Source organism: Triticum dicoccoides, chromosome 7A (genome assembly GCF_002162155.2).
Source record: "Triticum dicoccoides isolate Atlit2015 ecotype Zavitan chromosome 7A, WEW_v2.0, whole genome shotgun sequence".
Taxonomy (NCBI): Eukaryota; Viridiplantae; Streptophyta; class Magnoliopsida; order Poales; family Poaceae; genus Triticum; species Triticum dicoccoides.
The window spans coordinates 628,305,638-628,322,928 of NC_041392.1; positions in this window are offsets into that span (position 1 = coordinate 628,305,638).

Below are 17,291 nucleotides of genomic sequence, written 5' to 3' on the forward strand. Positions count from 1 at the left end.
ATGTAGGGGAGCATGAACCATTATTGTTGACATTACCCTTGAGGTAAAAGGTTGTGGGGCAAAACTATAAGCCCCTATCTTTCTCTGTGTCCGATTAAAACTCCGTAACCACAAGTATCGCGTGAGTGTTAGCAATTATGGAGGACTAAATGATAGTTGAGTATGTGGACTTGCTTTTTAGCTCTGACATAGACTCTTTCCGATGTTATGATAAATTGCAATTGCTTCAGTGACTGAGATTATAGTTTGTCGGAGCCCAATAAGGTTTATGATTTATACTTTTGCATTGTGAATAGAAGATCACTTGAACATAAGTAATCATATGACAAAATCTATATATGTTGCTGTTATGAGAATAATCATGATGCCTTCATGTCCGTATTTTATTTTTTTATTGACGCCTGTACCTCTAAACATGAGGACATATTTATTGTTATCGGATTTTCGCTTGAGGACAAGCGAGGTCTAAGCTTGGGGGAGTTGATACGTCCATTTTGCATCATGCTTTTATATCGATATTTATCGCATTATGGACTGTTATTTCACTTTATGTCACAATACTTATGGCTATTCTCTCTTATTTTACAAGGTTTATATAAAGAGGGAGAATGTCGGCACCTGGAATTCTGGTCTGGAAAAGGAGCAAATATTAGAGACCTATTCTGCGCAACTCCAAAAGTCCTCAAACTCCACGGAATGTCTTAAAAGAAATAAAGAAAAATTCATGCCAAAGATGAAGGCTAGGGGGCCCACACCCTTCTCACGAGGGTGGGGGCGCCCCCCCTAGGGCGCGCCCCCCTACCTCGTGGGCCCCCAGGTGGCTCTCCGATGCCCATCTTCTCCTATATGAGGTCTTTCGATGAGAAAAAAAATAGGAAGTAACTTTTCGGGACGAGACTCCGCCGCCACGAGGCGGAACCTTGGCGGATCCAATCTAGAGCTCCGGCAGAGCTGTTCTGCCGGGGAAACTTCCCTCCCGGAGGGGGAAATCATCACCATCGTCATCACCAACGCTCCTCTCATCGGGAGAGGGCAATCTCCATCAACATCTTCACCAGCACCATCTCATCTCTAAACCCTAGTTCATCTCTTGTATCCAATTCTTGTCTCAGAGTTCGAGATTGGTGCTAGTAGGTTGCTAGTAGTGTTGATTACTCCTTGTAGTTGATGCTAGTTGGTTTATTTGGTGGAAGATCATATGTTCAGATCCTATATGCATATTATTACCCCTCTGATTATGAACATGAATATACTTTGTGAGTAATTACGTTCGTTCCTGAGGACAAGGGAGAAGTCTTGCTATGAGTAGTCATGTGAATTTGGTGTTCGTTTGATATTTTGATAAGATGTATGTTGTCTAGCCTCTAGTGGTGTTATGTGAACGTCGACTACATAACATTTCACCATTATTTGGGCCTAGAGGAAGGCATTGTGAAGTAATAAGTAGATGATGGGTTGCTAGAGTGACAGAAGCTTAAACCCTAGTTTATGCGTTGCTTCGTAAGGGGCTGATTTGGATCCATATGTTTCATGCTATGGTTAGGTTTACCTTAATACTTTTGTTGTAGTTGCAGATGCTTGCAATAGAGGTTAATCATAAGTGGGATGCTTGTTCAAGTAAGAACAACACCCAAGCACCGGTCCACCCACATATCAAATTATCAAAGTATCGATCGCGAAACATATGAACGTGATGAAAACTAGCTTGATGATATTCCCATGTGTCCTAGGGAGCGCTTTTCCTATTATAAGAGTTTGTTCCGGCTTGTACTTTGCTACAAAAGGATTGGGCCACCTTGCTGCACTTTATTTACTTTTGTTACTTGTTGCTCGTTACAATCTATCTTATCACAAAACTATCTGTTACCACTTATTTCAGTACTTGCAGAGAATACCTTGCTGAAAACCGCTTATCATTTCCTTCTGCTCCTCGTTGGGTTCGACACTCTTACTTATCGAAAGGACTACGATAGATCCCCTATACTTGTGGGTCATCAATTCCATGCTCCACCATCCCCTGGCACTTGAAAACTTGTTGCTCCATTGCTTCGAGCCTCGCCTCCACGCTTCCGGTTCCCTTTGGTCCCTCAGCATCGCGGATGTGCAGCAACCCATCACGCATCTCAATGGTTTGAGGGTGTCGTAGCACCTCCGCGAGGTAAGGGTTGATGACCTTATCGAAGAACTTGTCCTTGGAAGCACTTGAGGACGTCATGATAATCTAGATCTGACAGAAAAACAGCTCAAAACAAGAACAGAAAATATTTGCGTGATACGGAGTCAAAACCTTCGGGAGAATATATAGTGGATTTTTACCGACCAAAATACGTATCGTGCAAGAAAACGGAGTCCAGAAGGCACACGAGGTGCTCACAAGGTAGGGGGCGCGCCCTCCACCCTCGTGAGGCCCTCGTGTCCTTTCTAGACTCCTACTTATTTTTCTATTTTTCTAAATATTCCAAAACGGAGAAATATTGCCTTAAAAATTGTTTTGGAGTCGGTTTACTTACCGTACCACATACCTATTCCTTTTCGGAGTCTGAAATGTTCTGGAAAGTGTCCCTTATGTATTCCTCCGGGGTTACAGTTTCAATAATATTGGTTTCAACATTTATGGGATTACCTGAGATATAATGTTTGATTCTTTGACCGTTTACCACCTTCGGATTTGTGCCTTCGAAGTTGTTGATTTTTATGGCACCAGAACGATAGACCTCCTTGATAACATAGGGGCCTTCCCATTTAGAGAGAATTTTTCCTGCAAAAAATCTTAAATGAGAGTTTTATAGCAATACATAATCACCTACATTAAACTCACGCTTTTGTATCCTTTTGTCATGCCATCTTTAAACTTTTTCTTTAAACAACTTGGCATTTTCATAAGCTTGGGTTCTCCATTCATCAAGTGAGCTAATATCAAATAACCTCTTCTCACCGGCAAGTTTAAAATCATAATTAAGTTCTTTAATAGCCCAATAAGCCTTGTGTTCTAGTTCGAGAGGTAAGTGACATGCTTTTCCATAGACCATTTTATACGGAGACATACCCATAGGATTTTTATATGCAGCTCTATAGGCCCATAATGCATCATCAAGTTTCTTGGACCAATTCTTTCTAGACCTATTGACCATCTTTTGCAAAATTAATTTGAGTTCTCTATAACTCAATTCTACTTGACCACTAGACTGTGGGTGATACGGAGATGCAATTCTATGATTGACGTCATATTTAGCAAGCATTTTACGGAAAGCACCATGAATAAAATGTGAACCACCATCAGTCATTAAATATCTAGGAACTCCAAACCTTGGAAAGATAACTTCTTTAAGCATTTTAATAGAAGTGTTATGATCAGCACTACTAGTTGGAATAGCTTCTACCCACTTAGTAACGTAATCAACAGCAACTAGAATATGTGTATAACCATTAGAGGAAGGAAAAGGTCCCATATAGTCAAAGCCCCAAACATCAAATGGTTCGATAACAAGTGAATAATTCATAGGCATTTCTTGACGTCTACTAATATTACCAATTCTTTGACATTCATCACAAGATATGACAAACTTATGGGCATCCTTGAAGAGAGTAGGCCAATAAAAACCGGATTGCAATACCTTATGTGCAGTTCTATCTCCCGCGTGGTGTCCTCCATAAGTTTCAGAGTGGCACTTGCGTAGGATCTGTTCATGTTCATGCTCAGGTACACAACGTCTAATAACACCATCTACTCCTTCTTTATAAAGATGTGGGTCATCCCAAAAGTAATGTCTCAAATCATAGAAAAACTTTTTCTTTTGTTGGTATGTGAAGCTAGGTGGTATGAATTTAGCAACAATGTAATTAGCATAATCAGCATACCAAGGAGTACTACGAGAAGTACTTATGACATTTAATTGTTCATCTGGAAAGCAATCATCAATAGGTAGTGGGTCATCAAGAACATTCTCCAACCCAGATAAGTTGTCTGCAATGGGGTTCTCAGCTCCTTTTCTATCAACAATATGTAAATCAAATTCTTGTAGCAAGAGAACCCATCTAATAAGTCTAGGTTTAGCATATTTCTTCTCCATAAGATATTTAATAGCAGCATGATCAGTGTGGATAGTTACTTGAGAATCAACAATATAAGATCTGAACTTATCACAAGCAAATACAACTGCTAAAAGTTCTTTTTCAGTAGTAGCATAATTTCTTTAAGCATTATCTAGAGTCTTACTAGCATAATGGATAACATTTAATTTTTTATCAACTCTTTGCCCTAGAACAACACCTACAGCATAATCGCTGGCATCACACATAATTTCAAAGGGTAAATTCCAATCAGGTGGCTGAACAATAGGTGCAGAGACTAATGCTTTCTTAAGTATTTCAAATGCTTCTACACAATCATCATCAAAGACAAATGGTATATATTTTTGTAATAAATTAGTCAGAGGCCGAGAAATTTTTGAGAAGTCCTTAATGAACCTCCTATAAAATCCGGCGTGACCAAGGAAACTTCTTATACCTTTGATGTCCTTGGGACATGGCATCTTTTCAATAGCATCAACCTTGGCTTTGTCAACTTCAACACCTCTTTCAGAAACTTTATGCCCCAAGACAATCCCTTCATTAACCATAAAGTGGCACTTTTCCCAATTCAAGACAAGATTAGTTTCTTCACATCTCTGCAAAACTCGACCAAGATTGCTCAAGCAATCATCAAAAGAAGATCCATAGACGGAAAAGTCGTCCATGAAAACCTCACAAATCTTTTCACAAAAGTCAGAGAATATAGCCATCATGCATCTTTGAAAGGTAGCAGGTGCATTACATAAACCAAAGGGCATACGTCTATAAGCAAAAGTACCAAAAGGGCATGTAAAAGTAGTCTTTGATTGATCTTTAGCCGACACAGGTATTTGAGAGAAACCAGAATAACCATCTAGAAAGCAGTAATGTGTATGTTTGCATTCTTTCTAGCATTTGATCGATAAAAGGTAAGGGGTAATGATCTTTCTTAGTAGCCTTATTTAATTTGCGGAAATCAATTATCATCCTATAACCTGTAATAATTCTTTGTGGAATCAGTTCATCTTTATCATTAGGAACAACAGTAATACCTCCCTTCTTAGGGACACAATGAACAGGACTTACCCACTGACTATCAGCAATGGGATAAATTATACCTGCCTCTAGAAGCTTTAGTATTTCTTTTCTTACCACTTCTTTCATTTTAGGATTCAGACGTCGTTGAGGATCACGAACTGGTTTGGCATATGCTTCCAAATTTATTTTATGTTGACATAGAGTGGGACTAATGCCCTTAAGATCATCAACAATATATCCAATAGCACCACGGTGCTTCTTCTGAGTTTTCAATAATCTTTCTTCTTCATGCTCTGAAAGGTTAGCACTAATAATAACAGGATATATCTTCTTTTCATCAAGATAAGCATATTTAAGATTATCAGGCAATGGTTTAAGCTCAAACACGGGATCACCCTTAGGTGGAGGGGGATCCCCTAGGATTTCAACAGGCAAATTGTGTTTCAGAATAGGTTCCTGTTTAAAGAATACTTCATCTATTTCCCTTCTTTCATTCATAAACATATCATTCTCATGGTCTAGCAAATATTATTCTAAAGGATCACTAGGAGGTACGGAAATAGAAGCAAGACCAATAATTTCATCCTTACTAGGCAATTCTTCTTCACGGTGTTGTTTACTAAATTTAGAGAAATTAAATTCATGAGTCATATTATCTAAACCAACAGTAACAACATCCCTTGTGCAACCTATGGTAGCATTAACAGTATTCAAGAAGGGTCTACCAAATATAATGGGACAAAAGCTATCTTGTGGGAACCAAGAACAAGAAAACCAGCAGGATATTTAGTTTTCCCACACAAGACTTCAATATCTCTAACAATTCCCACTGGTGCTATAGTATCTCTATTAGCAAGTTTAATAGTGACATCAATTTCTTCTAACTCAACAGGTGCAATGCCATGCATAATTTCTTTGTATAAGTCAATAGGTATTGCACTAGCACTAGCACCCATATCACATAAGCCATGATAACAATGATCTCCTATTTTAACAGAAATAACAGGCATGCCTACCACGGGTCTAGGTTTATCTGAATCACAGGGTTTAGCAATTCTAGCAGTTTCATTACAGAAGTAAATAACATGCCCATCTATATTATCAGATAAGAGATCTTTAACAATAGCAATATTAGGTTCAACTTTAACTTCCTCAGGAGGTGTATATGTTTTAATATTGCTTTTACGAACCATAGTTGAAGCTTTAGCATGATCCTTTATTCTACCAGGGAAAGGTGGTTTCTCAACATAAGAAGTAGGGACAATAGGATCATTATAAGTGATAGTCTTTTCTTCAACTTTAATAGGTGCAGCTACTTTTACTTCTATGGGAGGATGATATTTAAACCACTTCTCCTTGGGGAGATCAACATAAGTAGCAAAAGATTCACAGAAAGAGGCTACTATCTCAGAATCAAGTCCATATTTAGTGCTAAACTTATGGAAAATATCGGTATCCATAAAAGATTTAACACAATCAAACTTAGGTGTCATACCTGACTCCTTACCATTGTCGAGGTCCCAATCTTCAGAGTTGCGTTTAATTCTTTCCAATAAATCCCATTTGAATTCAATAGTCTACATCATAAAAGAGCCAACACAAGAAGTATCAAGCATGGTGCGATTGTTACCAGAAAGCCAAGCATAAAATTTTTGAATAGTCATTTCTATTGAGAGCTCATGATTGGGGCATGAATATAACATTGACTTAAGCCTTCCCCAAGCTTGAGCGACGCTTTCTCCTTCTCGAGGCCAAAAATTATATATATAATTGCAATCACGATGAACAAGATGCATAGGATAAAACTTCTGATGAAATTCCAATTTCAATCGTTTGTAATTCCAAGACCTCATATCATCACATAGCCTATACCATGTCGATGCATCTCCCCTCAAAGATAAGGGGAAGACCTTCTTCTTAACAACATCTCCGGGTACACCTGCAAGCTTAAATAATCCAGAAACTTCATCCACATATATTAGATGTTCATCAGGATGTTTTGTTCCATCTCCTAAAAAAGATTAGCTAGCAGTTTTTCCATTATACCCGAAGGAACTTCAAAGCAAGCATTTTCATCTTAATTTTCATTTTCAATAGTGTCGGTGTCAAAACCGGCGGATCTCGGGTAGGGGGTCCCAAACTATGCGTCTAGGCGGATGGTAACAGGAGGCAGGGGACACGATGTTTTACCCAGGTTTGGGCCCTCTTGATGGAGGTAAAACCCTACGTCCTGCTTGATTGTTCTTGATAATATGAGTAGTACAAGAGTAGATCTACCACGAGATCAGAGAGGCTAAACCCTAGAAGCTAGCCTATGGTATGATTGTATGTTGTCCTACGGACTAAAACCCTCCGGTTTATATAGACACCAGAGGAGGCTAGGGTTACACAAGGTTGGTTACAAAGGAGGAGATATAAATATCCGTATTGCCTAGCTTGCCTTCCACGCCAAGTAGAGTCCCATCCAAACAAGGGACGAAGTCTTCAATCTCGTATCTTCATAGTCCAACAGTCCGGCCAAAGGATATAGTCCGGCTGTTCGGAGACCCCCTAATCCAGGACTCCCTCAGTAGCCCCTAAACCAGGCTTCAATGACGATGAGTCCGGCGCGCAGTGTTGTCTTCGGCATTGCAAGGCGGGTTCCTCCTCCGAATACACCACGGAAGAGTTTGAATACAAGGATAGTGTCCGACCCTGCAAAATAAGTTCCACATACCACCGTAGAGAGAATGATATTTCCACAAATCTAATCTGCTGACACATTTTGGCAGCATGACATCACGCCACGGCCTGGTAATTATTTGAACCATTTTTCTTTAACCAGCCCCGCACATAACACGAGGCGGTTTCTTGACACGTCTTGTCAAAGCAGAGATCGTGTTCCCCTTATCACGGGATTCTCATCAATACGAACGTGGGTAACCCAAACATGCATGTTGGTATGACTCCTAGATCTTAGGTAAGTCTCAAACGGCCACGAGGAGGACGCCTGATATTCGTCCCCTTTATAAAGGGACAAGGCTTTTTCTTTTTTCCCTCCCGTGCTCAATCGAATCCTTTCCCCGCCTCAAGTTCTAACACCCAAAGCCCAGGTCAGGTGCTTCAGACCTTCAATCATGTCAGGATCCAGGCTTCAAGGCCGGTGGATGCCTTCCTCCGTCACGGAGGAGGACATCAAGAAGTTGAGGGAGGCCAGATATCTGACCGCCGAAATTTCACATAGGCTGCCTGCCCGAGGGCAGGTCGTCCCTACTCCCGAACCCAATGAGAGCGTTGTGTTCGTCTCCCACTTCCTCCGAGGACTAGGCCTCGCTCTGGATCCCTTTGTTAGGGGTATTATGTTCTACTACGGGCTGGATTTTCACGATCTGGCCCCGGATTCCCTTCTTCACATCTCATCATTTATTGTCATTTGTGAGACCTTCCTCCGCATTACCCCTCACTTCGGCTTGTGGCTCAAGACCTTCGATGTGAAGCCGAAGATGGTCGAGGGGCAGTACGCAGCGTGCGGAGGTGCTTTAATAAGCAAAATTGCTGACGCTCCATGGCCAAAGGGTTCCTTTCCAGAGGTGTGCGGATTGTGGCAACAGGAGTGGTTTTACGTCACAGCTCCCCGAAGTGCCAAGTGGGTAGCTGCCCCCACCTTTCGCTCAGGCCCTTCACCACAACTTATGTCATGGATCAGCAGGGGGCTGAGCTGGGGTCCAGCCAAGGACGTGCCAATACTGCAGAGCCGTATCCGAGATCTCTTCGAGGGAGATTTTAGTCTGGTCATGGTAATGCAAGTTATGCTGGTTCGTCGAATCCAGCCTTGCAAACGCCGACCCCTCCGCATGTGGGAATTCAACCCGGAAGGACCACGTGCCATTCAGAATTTCCTCGGCATGACGCACGAGGAGATGTAAAAATCGTTCTTCAGACCCAAAATAGAGTGTCCGGACACTATCGAGGGCGTGGGCCTGAGCTGCAACCGCCCCACTGACCAAGTAAGTAATCCCATGGCCGAACACATTGTCCTTTTATTTATCATGACATCATTCTGAAGAATCACTCTTTGACCAGGACTGGATAACAAAGGTGAAGATGATCTGGTGTTCGGCCCCCCTTCCTAAAGACTTGGACAATCCGGTGCTGGGAAAGATGCTCGAGCCAGCACCTTGCCTAGTGCCCTCAAAGGAAGATGAAGGGGGAATAAAGAGGGCGAAAGCGGGCCTCCATCGCTACCTATTCCAATCGAGGGAATGAGCGCCTCCGCGAGGGAGGATAACCAAGGGGAAGAATCTGACATTCTCTCTCCCCGGGTAAGGAAGAGGACTACCTCTGAAGATCCGGAAACTAAGGTTTCCAAACGGGAGAAGAAGTCTCCGCCAGAAGGTCCTGCCTCGGAGGGTGTTCTTGCTGCACAATGTCCGCGCGGGGATCAGCCCTCTACCAAGCTATAAGTAATCAAAAAGTACTTAATAGTGGGTATATCCTACCTTACTTCCGAAGACAATAACCGATGCTTGTAAATTATAGTCCGGACCGCAGCCCTTCTCGACAGAGTTCATCTTCGGGTGATCTTCTTCCGGAGATGATGGAGAGCGAAACGCCTCCCCCGGACTCCCCAGCTCAAGAAGCGGGCGACCTTGAAGTGTCGTCGTGAAGGGTATCTTCAGATCCAATATCGCCAGAGGATAACCCTTTGGCTGCCCGGCTTCCCCAGTATCCGGCTCCTGAGGAGAGCGACAGCAAGGGTCCATACTGTGTGCGGTCGGATGCGCTGAAGGATCTTCTGGGGAAAGCTGTCGTCTCGAAAGCGCATCATACGCTAATGGGTACGGTAATTGAAAGGATTTCATCTGCCAAAAGCGGTTTGCACGAAGCTTTTATGAGTCTGCTGAAAGGCTTTGAGGTACGTAAAGTAATGTATGCCTTTAATAGTACCGCATACGTTAGGTATGCCTATGCTGATAGTAACCCCTGAGACTCTAGTTGTCGTTGAAAACGGCGGCAAACAGAGGATCATAATCCCAGGTAATAACCAGATCGTCTTTATGTGCAGGTGGTTGAAGCTCCGGTGGCTAGCTGGACTGGTGGGTTTGCCAAACTAAAGCGGCAATTGGATGCGGCAGATGCCGACATCGTGCTTGTCAACAAGCGGCTTGACGAGGCACAGGGTGAGTGATTTTTCTGGTGATCGTCACATAATAAGAGCAGCATGATGCCAGTATCTTTAATATGTTGTGACTGCAGATGGAGCTGCCACCGTGGAGACCCTTCGGGCGGAGCTTGCCCGAGCCAAGGAGCAAGCAAGGAGTAGTAATGTGGCCGCTTTACGGGCGGCCGAAGAGTTAAGGGCCGAACAGGCCACTCATTGCGAGAGCAAATAAAGAATAGCCAAGATGGCTGTAGAATTAAAAGATGTTGCTGACCGTTACCGGCTTCTTGAAGAAGAAAACCGGGCGAAGGCGACGGACCTGGAAAAGGCCCGGGTGGCTGCCAAGGAATCCCGCTCCAAAATTAGAGCGATGAAGGAGGAGCTGCATCAAGCTACGGATATTGTATCTGGGAAGCCCTTCTTGTTGCGTACTAAGTTCGGGGATTCGAAGTATGCGCCTCTGGACCGGCTATGGAGTTCTGCGGACGTCTACGTGGATTTGGCTGCCATTGCTGCTGATGCAGCCGAGTACTTCAAGGATCGGAAAGATCACGAAGTGGAAAAACTGTTTTGGTCACTGTCGGTGTCAAAACCGGCGGATCTCGGGTAGGGGTTCCCGAACTGTGCGTCTAGGCCGGATGGTAACAGGAGGCAAGGGACACGAAGTTTTACCCAGGTTCGGGCCCTCTCGATGGAGGTAAAACCCTACGTCCTGCTTGATTAATATTGATGATATGGGTAGTACAAGAGTAGATCTACCACGAGATCAGAGAGGCTAAACCCTAGGAGCTAGCCGATGGTATGACTGTTGTTGCATATATTGTCCTACGGACTAAAACCCTCCGGTTTATATAGACATCGGAGAAGGTTAGGGTTACACAAAGTCGGTTACAATGGTAGGAGATCTGCATATCCGTAGCGCCAAGTTTGCCTTCCACGCCAAGGAAAGTCCCTTCCGGACACGGGAGGAAGTCTTCAATCTTGTATCTTCATAGTCCAGGAGTCCGGCTGAAGGTATAGTCCGGCCATCCGGACACCCCCTAATCCAGGACTCCCTCAGTAGCCCCTGAACCAGGCTTCAATGACGACAAGTCCGGCGCGCAGATTGTCTTCGGCATTGCAAGGCGGGTTCCTCCTCCAAGTACTTCATAGAAGATTTTGAACACAAAGATAGTGTCCGGCTCTGCAAAATAAGTTTCCACATATTGCCATAGAGAGAATAATATTTACACAAATCTAATCTGCTGACGTATTCCATAGTGTGACACACCATGGCCAAGCCTTTATCCGAGTCGTTTCATTATCCCACCTCAGCGCGTCATGTGAGGCGATTTCCTTGGCACGTCTTGTTAAAGCAGAGATCGTGTCTGTCGGTGTCAAAACCGGCGGATATCGGGTAGGGGGTCCCGAACTGTGCGTCTAGGACGGATGGTAACAGGAGACAAGGGACACGAAGTTTTACCCAGGTTTGGGCCCTCTTGATGGAGGTAAAACCCTACGTCATGCTTGATTAATATTGATGATATGGGTAGTACAAGAGTAGATCTACCACGAGATTGAGGAGGCTAAATCCTAGAAGCTAGCCTACGGTATGATTGTTGATGTGTATGTTGTCCTACGGACTAAAACCCTCCGGTTTATATAGACACCGGATAGGGTTAGGGTTGCATAGAGTCGGTTACAATGGTAGGAGATCTTCGTATCCGTATCGCCAAGCTTGCCTTCCACGCCAAGGAAAGTCCCTTCCGGACGCGGGACGTAGTCTTCAATCTTGTATCTTCATAGTCCAGGAGTCCGGATGAAGGTATAGTCCGGCCATCCGGACACCCCCTAATCCAGGACTCCCTCAGTAGCCCCTGAACCAGGCTTCAATGACGACGAGTCCGGCGCGCATATTGTCTTCGGCATTGCAAGGCGGGTTCCTCCTCCATGTACTTCATAGAAGATTTTGAACACAAAGATAGTGTCCGGCTCTGAAAAATAAGTTTCCGCATATTTCCATAGAGAGAATAATATTTACACAAATCTAATCTGCTGACGTATTCCGTAGTGTGAAACCACACCACGGCCAAGCTTTTATTCGAACCGTTTTACTTTCCCATCTCAGCGCGTTATGCGAGGCGGTTTCCTTGGCACGTCTTGTTAAAGCAGATATTGTGTCCCCTTATTCCGGGATTCTCATCAATACGGGCGTGGGTAACTCAACCGCGCCATCGATTACGACGCTTGGAGATAAGCGAGTTTTATCAGGCTGGTGGGGGCATGTAGTTGCGTTCACCCATATAAGGGGATAAAGATCCACCTTTTCACCTATGCCTTCTTCCTCCTTCGCCTATCCATTCTTGCGCACTCGAGCTCCAGCGCCCAAGTCCGCACTCCCAACCTCAACCTTCTCCAGCCATGTCCGGAGCAGGAGGCAAGTGGATGGTCTCCTCCGTCACGGAGGGACATATCAAAAAGCTGAGGAAGGCCGGATACTTCTCTAACGACATCGCGTACCGGCTCCCTGAAAAGGGGCAGCTCATCCCCACCCCTAGGCCCCATGAGAGGGTGGTGTTCCTCCCCCATTTCCTCCGCGGACCGGGCTTCCCTCTCCACCCATTTGTCCGGGGGCTCATGTTCTACTACGGCCTGGATTTCCACGATCTGGCCCCGAACTTCGTCCTCAACATCTCGGTGTTTATCGTCGTGTGCGAGGCCTTCCTCTGCATCCGCCCCCATTTCGGGCTCTGGCTCAAGACTTTCAACGTCAAGCCGAAGGTGGTGCGCGGCAGCCAGGCGGAGTGCGGAGGCGCCATGGTGGGCAAGATGGCCAATGTCCTCTGGCTCGAGGGCTCCTTTGTGGAGACCCTGAAGGGGTGGCAATCGGGGTGGTTTTACATCACCGAGCCGCGCGACGCCGAATAGGTCGCACCCCCCGAAGTTCCGGTCCGGACCCCCAATGCGGCTCATGTCCTGGAAAGAGACGGGCCTGTCGTGGGGTAAAAAAGGAGAGCTAACCGGACTCCAAACATGCGTCAAAACCCTGGTGGACAAGAAGCTCAAACTTGTCAACGTAGTCCAGGTTATGCTCATCCGCTTGATCCTCCCGTGCCAACAACGGGCTTTCAACCTGTGGGAGTTCGACCCGGCGCGGCACCAAACTCTGAGCAGGCTCTTCGACATGACGTACGAAGATGCCTGGAAGGTGCTTTTCAAGGGCGCCGAGGCTCCCGCATCCGCTACTGAGGATCGCGGATTCAGTGCGCAGCGTCACGCTCTTGCGGTAAGCTTGTTTTTTTCCTTTACAGGGTATCAGTTTTTCATAGTTTGACTCCATGCGGGATCTAAACTCCCTTTACCTTTGACAGGATTGGCAGGTGACCTCCGGACAGATCAACTGTCCGGCTCCTTTGCCTGAAGGCCCAGCGGATGCTTGCTTGGCGAAGCTGCTGGTTCCGGCACCCTATGTGGTGCCGGAGAAAAGGTCAAGAAGAAGGCCACGGGGACTCGAAAGAGTGCTCGACACCCGGAGGTGTCGGATTCATCATCCGACGAATCCAAGACGCACTCCTCCCGTGAAGACGAGGAGGAGGAAGAAGAGACCCCTCCCCCTCCAGCGGGGGAAGGGAAGGAAGGCCGCCCCAACTGGGGAGGCCGAAGGGTCCAAGAAGGGGAAAACCCTTCCTTCGAACTGCTCCACCGACGCCGACGGCGGCGGAGAGGAGTGGGCGCCTAGGGCCAAGCCTCTGGCCAAATCGTAAGTATCCAGATACCAGAGTAATTCATAGTATTCGTTTATTGCACAGCTTTCCTTACGTTGAATATGTTTATGCAGCCCGCCCAAAGACCGGCTCGACGCGTCGTCGAGCGGCTCACTGGACTCATCGGATGTGAACTCGCTTCCGACGGCTTCCTCCCCCCGCCCTACGGACAACACCGAAGTGTTGTCTCAACAGGTTCCAGGCCGGGAGGAGGTGGTCCTGGAGGCGCCGCAAGGTGACCTCCTGGACTCCAGGAGTAAAGGGGATGAAACCCCCCGGGCTCCAAGTCCGGCTCTAGGCCGGACACCGCTCCGGAACCTTCAGAGGTTCCAGAGTCCGGCGGGGGACCTCCTTCCAAGAGGAGCAAGTCCGCCGTGCCGGTGGCCCCCGTCCAACTGGAGGCGCCGGACAATATGTTGGAGGCGCTCCAAGGCGCCTCCATCGACGAGGAGCACCGCGCTATTATGAGTGCGGTGGTCCAGAAGGTTCAGTCCGCCAAGAGCGGACTAACTGAAGCTTGTACTAGCCTTTTAACAGGCTTTGAGGTAAGTAAAGAATGTGTAAATAATAGTACCGCATAGATAGTAGCCCCTGATGCTCTGTTTGGCGTTCGGGAAGAAAAAGCCGAATAGAGGATCAAATAGAATTAGCAGGAGTCTAACAAAAATGAGTCAATATGCATATGCAGGCTTCCCTGCTTGCGTCCACCGTACTGACTGCGGAAGTGGACACGCTAAAGCAGAACCTTGAGCGGTCCGAGCAAGAGCTCGAACGTGCCAAGAAGCAGCTCGAGGACAACGAAGGTAAGAAATACCTTGTTAAAAAAATATAAAAAGGTGCAATTGCAAAGAATGACAGGATTATCGTGGCTATTGTAGGGGCCACATCTGAAGTGGTGACCCTTAAGCAAGCGCTGGTCGAGGCCGAGATGAGGGCGGCCTCAGAGCGCACCGAGCGGGAGAAGTATGAGGCCAAAGTTGGCAAGGTGCGGCAAGAGCTCCAGGCTCTCATGGAAAAGCATGAGAGTTTGGAGCTTGACTCAAAGACGCGAGCGTCCGAGCTCGCGGTGGCTATTGAAAATGCCAAGTCTGCCAAGGCCGAATCCCAGAAGACCCTCCAGGAGTTGGATGAGGTGAAGAAGATAGCGGCGGGTAAGGCATTCTTTATGCAAAGCAAACACATAAACGTGAGTTACTTGTTACTTACCCGAATCCGGAGCTCTCCAGGAGCGTTCGCAGATCTTCCCCGGAGTGTATCTGATGCCGCCGCATTCTATCGAGCCGAGGAGGGCAGCTCGACGGAGAAGGTGTTCTGGTCTCGGTACGCTGAGGCCGGACACTCCGTGCCCCTGAGCGACCAGCTGAAGCAACTGGTCGAGCTCCACAAGGCGGCCGAACAGGCCATGAAGGGCCTCATTGTTCGGCTGTGGCCTGGAGGGGCCCTACCTGGGAGCTATTTCGTGCCGGTGCGGCGGTTGGTGGAGGCCTGTCCAAGGCTTGAAGTCATCAAGCGCTCCGTCTGCATTGAAGGTGCCCGTTGTTGGGGAACGTAGTAATTTCAAAAAAATTCCTACGCACACGCAAGATCATGCTGATGCATAGCAACGAGAGGGGAGAGTGTGATCTACGTACCCTTGTAGATCGACAGCGGAAGCGTTAGCACAACGCGGTTGATGTAGTCGTACGTCTTCATGGCCCGACCGATCAAGCACCGAAACTACGGCACCTCCGAGTTCTAGCACACGTTTAGCTCGATGACGATCCCCGGACTCCGTCCAGCAAAGTGTCGAGGAAGAGTTCCGTCAGCACGATGGCGTGGTGACGATCTTGATGTACTACCGTCGCAGGGCTTCGCCTAAGCACCGCTACAATATTATCAAGGATTATGGTGGAAGGGGGCACCGCACACGGCTAAGAATATGATCACGTGGATCAACTTGTGTGTCTAGGGGTGCCCCCTGCCCCCGTATATAAAGGAGCAGGGGGAGGTGCGGCCGGCCAGGAGGAGGGCGCGCCAGGAGGAGTCCTACTCCCACCGGGAGTAGGATTCCCCCCTCCCTTTCGTAGTTGGAATAGGATTCGGGAGGGGGAAAGAGGAGAGAGAGAAGGAAGGGGGGGGGCGGCGCCCCCTCTCCTTGTCCTATTCGGACTAGGGGGGAGGGGCGCGCGGCCCAGCCCTGGCCACCTCTCCTCTCTTCCACTAAAGCCCACTGAGGCCCATATACCTCCCGGGGGGTTCCGGTAACCTCCCGGTACTCCGGTAAAATCCCGATTTCACTCGGAACACTTCCGATATCCAAATATAGGCTTCCAATATATCAATCTTTATGTCCCGACCATTTCGAGACTCCTCGTCATGTCCATGATCACATCCGGGACTCCGAACAAACTTCGGTACATCAAAATGCATAAACTCATAATATAACTGTCATCAAAACCTTAAGCGTGCGGACCCTACGGGTTCGAGAACAATGTAGACATGACCGAGACACGTCTCCAATCAATAACCAATAGCGGAACCTGGATGCTCATATTGGCTCCCACATATTCTACGAAGATCTTTATCGGTCAGACCGCATAACAACATACATTGTTCCCTTTGTCATCGGTATGTTACTTGCCCGAGATTCGATCGTCGGTATCTCAATACCTAGTTCAATCTCGTTATCGGCAAGTCTCTTTACTCGTTTCGTAATACATCATCTTGCAACTAACTCATTAGTTGTAATGCTTGCAAGGCTTATGTGATGTGCATTACCGAGAGGGCCCAGAGATACCTCTCCGACAATCGGAGTGACAAATCCTAATCTCGAAATACGCCAACCCAACATGTACCTTTGGAGACACCTGTAGAGCTCCTTGATAATCACCCAGTTACGTTGTGACGTTTGGTAGCACACAAAGTGTTCCTCCGGCAAACGGGAGTTGCATAATCTCATAGTCATAGGAACATGTATAAGTCATGAAGAAAGCAATAGCAACATACTAAACGATCGGGTGCTAAGCTAATGGAATGGGTCATGTCAATCATATCATTCTCCTAATGATGTGATCCCATTAATCAAATGACAACACATGTCTATGGTTAGGAAACATAACCATCTTCGATTAACGAGCTAGTCAAGTAGAGGCATACTAGTGATGTTTCGTTTGTCTATGTATTCACACAAGTATTATGTTTCCGGATAATACAATTCTAGCATGAATAATAAACATTTATCATGATATAAGGAAATAAAATAATAACATTATTATTGCCTCTAGGGCATATTTCCTTCAGTCTCCCACTTGCACTAGAGTCAATAATCTAGATTACACAGT